The sequence below is a fragment of the Lepidochelys kempii genome, chromosome 10, assembly GCF_965140265.1.
Source record: "Lepidochelys kempii isolate rLepKem1 chromosome 10, rLepKem1.hap2, whole genome shotgun sequence".
Taxonomy (NCBI): Eukaryota; Metazoa; Chordata; order Testudines; family Cheloniidae; genus Lepidochelys; species Lepidochelys kempii.
This window is the reverse complement of record NC_133265.1, coordinates 32,911,551-32,917,550: the sequence shown is the minus strand read 5'-3', so window position 1 is coordinate 32,917,550 and position 6,000 is coordinate 32,911,551.

The following is a 6,000-nucleotide window of genomic DNA, read 5'->3' as shown; positions in this document are numbered from 1 at the left end:
GGATTTCTGCTCCATCCCCAGACACGTTAACAGACTTTTCCAGTAGCTGTACTGGCTGCGAATGCCAGGGCAAATTAATCATTAAACACGTTTGCTTTTAAACCATGTATACTATTTAAAAAGGTACACTCATCAGAGGTCCCTTCTCCGTCTGGCGGGTTTGGGAGGCAGCCTTGGGTGGCTTCGGGGTGTACTGGCTCTAGGTCCAGGGTCAGAAACAGTTCCTGGCTGTTGGGAAAACCGGTTTCTCCGCTTGCTTGCTGTGAGCTATCTACAACGTCCTCATCATCATCTTCCTCATCCCCAAAACCTGCTTCCGTGTTGCCTCCATCTCCATTGAAGGAGTCAAACAACACGGTTGGGGTAGTGGTGGCTGAACCCCCTAAAATGGCATGCAGCTCATCATAGAAGCAGCATGTTTTGGGCTCTGACCCAGAGTGGCCATTTGCCTCTCTGGTTTTCTGGTTGGTTTGCCTCAACTCCTTAAGTTTCACGCTGCACTGCTGCGGGTCCCTATTATGCCTCTGCCCTTCATGCCCTGAGAGATTTTGACAAATGCTTTGGGATTTCGAAAACTGGAACAGAGTTCTGATAGCAAGGATTCGTCTCCCCATACAGCGATCAGATCCCGTACCTCCCATTCAGTCCATGCTGGAGCTCTTTTGCGATTCTGGGACTCCATCATGGTCACCTCTGCTGATGAGCTCTGCACTCACCTGCAGCTTGCCACGTTGGCCAAACAGGAAATTGAAATTCAAAAGTTCGGGGGCCTTTTCTTGTCCTGGCCAGTGCATCTGAGTTGAGAGTGCTGTCCAGAGCAGTCACAACTGAGCACTCTGGGATAGCTCCCAGAGGCCAATACCGTTGAATTGCATCCACAATACCCCAAATTCGACCCGGCAAGGCCGATTTTGCACTAATCCCCTCGTTGGGGGTGGAGTAAGGAAATCGATTTTAAGAGCCCTTTAAGTCGAAAAAAGGGCTTCGTCATGTGGATGGGTGCAGGGTTAAATCGATTTAACGCTGCTAAATTCAACCTCAAGTCCTAGTGTAGACCAGGGCATACACAGCCGTAGAGTGCTCCTATGGTGGTGGAATGCTTGGGAAGTAGAGAGGTGAGGGCTCCGAGAATGGCTGGCTGATGGAGGGAGGGGGAGCAGAGGATGTATGTGCGGGTGGGGGAGAGGTGAGAGGGCAGCAGCACAGCTGGTGCCCAGGGCGGTGCTGATGGGATGCTTTGCCCAACTTGCCAGCAGGTCACAGAGGCAGATGCAAAGCAGCTAAGGGGAAAGCCAAGCCAGGCCTTCCTCTAGTGACGAAGGCATGCCCCTTGTCTCCACTCCCTGCTCTGGGAGTGCACACACACTAGGAGCACAAAGTCCAGACCTGGGACTTCCCTCCACTCAGAGATCAGCCACTACTGGGCACAGGGAGCCGGAAACCTTGACTCTTGTGCCGTCCCCTCAGTAAAGAGTGTTAATGCTGCACTTTCCTTTGCCCTGCCACATGCCTCAGACTCTGCCTCTTGCCTTATCAATGCCCCCCAACACCTGCTTTCCCGATCATCCGCCTGGCCCCCGATCTCCCTATCACTCAGCTCCCCCCAACGCTCCTGCTTACCTGGCTCTTGAACGGATCAAACCAGTTTCCCTTGTCTTTCTCCCCCGTAAGCTTTCCCCATGGGCAGAGCCTGCGTCCCCAGCTTTTACAGGTTCCTGTTTCCAGCCCCATCTCTGCATGAAGCACGAAAGTCCCATTCAGTTACATCACATGAAGGCAGACAACTAAATAGTGACACATTTTATAAGTGCTCGTATTCAAATGCTAGAAGCCTAAATACTCAGATGGGTGAATTTGCGCCCCCAAACCATGGTCCCACCCTCTGCACTGCCCTTCTCCTCTGTCCTGCCAATTCCCTCAAGGCCCCACCCTGCCCCTTCTCCTCGACGCCCCACCCAGTCCTTTCTCCCTGAGCCTCTGCCCTTGCACCACCCCTTTCCCTGAGGCTACGCCCCGACACTGCCCCTTCTCCCCAAGCTCCTGCCCTCATGCTGCCCCTTCCCCAGAAGCCCTGCTCCCACACAGCCTCTTCCCCCCAAAACCCACCCTCCCCCCCAACAGTCATTTGTCCTTAGGGCCAATAAAAAGTGGAAGGGCATAGCCCAGCCTCTTTTAAAAGTGTGAAGGACATGGCGCTCGGCTCCTCCTGTTCCCGCACCCCTGCTCTGGACCCCTTCCTATGGAGGGCCATCTCCTCTTCTGAGGTAAATCACTGTAGCTCGTTGACTTTATGGAGCTACACTGATTGACACCAGCTGGAGAGCTGCTCTGGCCCGTTGATGAGAAATCTGAACTGGCGAATCTCTGGTCCCTTTGAAGGTTAGCTGCATCTCTGGTAACACGGCCCAGGTGAATGTACCTAAACAAAACAAGAGTGCATCCGATGAAGTGAGCTGTAGCTCACAAAAGCTTATGCTCAAATAAATTTGTTAGTCTCTAAGGTGCCACAAGTCCTCCTTTTGTTTTTGCGAATACAGACTAACATGGCTGCTACTCTGAAACCTAAACAAATCTGTGTTTGGGAGGCGCGAGCTCCCTCTGACCTTCTCACACGTCCTGCTGGTGCAGCCCTCACATAGGGCCAGATCCTGGGAGGTGCGGAGCATCCTCCCCTTCCTGTGAATATGGGAACTGCGGGCACTCAGCCCTTTGCAGGATCAGGCCCACAGATGGGTGCTGTGATGTGAGTCCCAAGGCTGGAAGGAGGCTGCCTCCACAGGTTTCAGGCAGGAGACAATTGCAGATCAAAGTGCACAATGGGGACCCACCCTGGGCGGATCACTGAGAACTTCTTATGAGGCAGTAAAACTCATGTGACGCGCCTGTTCCTTGGGTGGGTTTTTTAGTTAGCATGAAGACAGAGCATCGTCTTGCCAGTCGAGTCACAGCAGGGGTCCCTGGAGACTACCTGCCCCAGCATAGTCTGAGGCCAAGCCCACCATGATCCAAGCTAGACACTGCACCCCTAATCAGCTGCCTGGATCGTGATGGCGTCTCACTTACTGGGGCCAGTCATCTCCACAGGCCCTACAGCAGAGAAGTAGCATTTCCAGCAACATCCATCGCTTGTCAGCAGTCAGAGCTGGAATCGTCCTTGAGCCCCATCCTTCCATTCCCAGGCTGGGACAGGACTGTTCCCTATTGCATGTCTGCCAGTGCTTCACTGGTCTAGGGTTAACTGTCCCGAGTGAGAGGCTCCCAGCCTGTTTGTGGGAGACAATTCAACAGCCCAAGCCATCTCCTGGCCAGGGCATGTCCCCTCCAACCTCACCCATTCCTCCCATCACATCCCTGGGTCTGCACTGAGTACCTGACGGGTCCCCCTTGATGCAGGCAAGCTAGTGGGCACAGAGAGTGCCAAGCCCCTTTGTGGGAATGGCCCCATGCCTGTGGGATCCCTGCAGGTAGCACCCTGCCCGTGGTTGAGCGCTGCAGGGTAAGGCCAATCCCTTGCCCTGGCAGCTAGATCTATCTGTCTCTGCAATGCCCCCAGCCTGCAGCTCATGTTATAGGAACATAAGAACAGCCATACTGGGTCAGACCAAAGGTCCATCTAGCCCAGTATCCTGTCTTCCTACAGTGGCCGGTGCCAGGTGCCCCAGAGGAATGAACAGAACAGGTAATCATCAAGTGATTCATCCCCTGTCACCCATTCCCAGCTTCTGGCAAACAGAGGCTAGGGACACCATCCCTTCCCATCCTGGCTAATAGCCATTGGTGGACCTATCCTCTATTAACTTATCTAGTTCTTATTAGAACCCTGTTATAGTCTTGGCCTTCACAACATTGTCTGGCAAAGAGTTCCATAGGTTGACTGTGCATTGTGTGAAAAAATACTTCTTTTTGTTTGTTTTAAACTAGGGCTGTCAAGCGATTAAAAAAGTTAATTGCAATTAATTGCACAATTAAAAACATTAATCGTGATTAATCGCACTGTTAAACAATAATAGAATACCATTTATTTAAATATTTTTGGATGTTTTCTACATTTTCAAATATAATTGATTTCAATTACAACACAGACTACAAAGTGTACAGTGCTCACTTTATTTTTTATTTTTGATTACAAGTATTTGCGCTGTAAAAAAACAAAAGAAATAGTATTTTTCAATTCACCTAATACAAGTACTGTAGTGCAATGTCTTTATCATGAAAGTTGAACTTACAAATGTAGAATTATGTACAAAAAAACCTTAATTCAAAAATAAAACAATGTAAAATTTTAGAGCCTACATGTCCGCTCAGTCCTACTTCTTGTTCAACCAATCAAGTTTCTTTACATTTGCAGGAGATAATGCTGCCCACTTCTTGTTTACAATGTCGCCTGAAAGTGAGAACAGGCATTCTCATGGCACTGCGCTAGCCGGCATCGCAAGATATTTACGTGCCAGATGCACTAAAGATTCACATGTCCCTTCATGCTTCAGCCACCATTCCAGAAGACATGCATCCATGCTGATGACAGGTTCTGCTTGATAAGAATCCAAAGCAGTGCAGACCGACACGTTCATTTTCATCATCTGAGTCAGATGCCACCAGCACAAGGCTGATTTTCCTTTTTAGTGGTTTGGGTTCTGTAGTTTCTGCATCAGAGTGTTGCTCTGTTAAGACTTCTGAAAGCATGCTCCACATCACATCCCTCTCAGATTTTGGAAGGCACTTCCGTTTCTTAAACCTTGGGTCGAGTGCCGTAGCTATCTTTAGAAATCTCACATTGGTACCTTCTTTGTGTTTTGTCAAATCTGCAGTGAAAGTGTTCTTAAAATGAACATGTGCTGGGTCATCATCTGAGACTGCTATAACAGGAAATATATGGCATAATGCGGTTAAAACAGAGCAGGGAACATACAATTCTGCCCCAAGGAGTTCAGTAAGAAATTTAATTAACGCTTATTTTTTTAATGAGCATCATCAGCATGGAAGCATGTCCTCTGGAATGGTGGCCGAAGCAAGAAGGGACATACAAATGTTTAGCATATCTGGCATGTACATACCTTGCAATGCTGGCTACAAAAGTGCCATGCAAATACCTGTTCTCACTTTCTGGTGACATTGTAAACAAGAAGAGGGCAGCATTATCTCCCTTAAATGTAAACAAACTCATTTGTCTTAACGATTGGCTGAACAAGAAGTAGGGCTGAGTGGACTTGTAGGCTCTGAAGTTTTACATTGTTTTGTTTTTGAATGCAGTCATGTAACAAAAAAATCTACATTTGTAAGTTGCACTTTCATGACAAAGAGATTGCACTACAGTACTTGTATGAGGTGAATTGAAAAATACTATTTCTTTTATCATTTTTACAGTGAAAATATTTGTAAGCAAAAATAATATACACTTTGATTTCAATTACAACACCGAATACAATATATATGAAAATGTAGAAAAACATCCAAAATATTTAATAAATTTCAATTGGTATTCTATTAACAGTGCAATTAAAACCACGATTAATCACAATTAATTTTTTTTATTGTGATTAATTTTTTGAGTTAATCATGTGAGTTAACTGCGATTAACAGCCCTATTTTAAACCTGCTGCCTATTAATTTCATTTGGTGACTCCTAGTTCTTGAATTATGAGGAGTAAATAACGCTTCCTTATTTATCTTTCTCAACACCAGTAATAATTTTATAGACCTCAATCATATCCCCCTTAGTCATCTCTTTTACAAGCTGAAAAGTCCCAGTTTTATTAAGCTCCCCTCATATGGAAGCCGTTCCCTACCCCTAATAATTTTTGTTGCCCTTTTCTGAACCTTTTCCAAGTCCAATATATCTTTTTTGAGATGGGGTGACCACATCTGCAGGCAGTATTTAAGATGTGGGCGTACCATGGATTTATACAGAGGCAATATGATATTTTCTGTCCCTTTCTTAATGAGTCTTAACATTGTCTTTGCTTTTTTGACTGTGGGTGCACATTGAGTGGATGTTTTCAG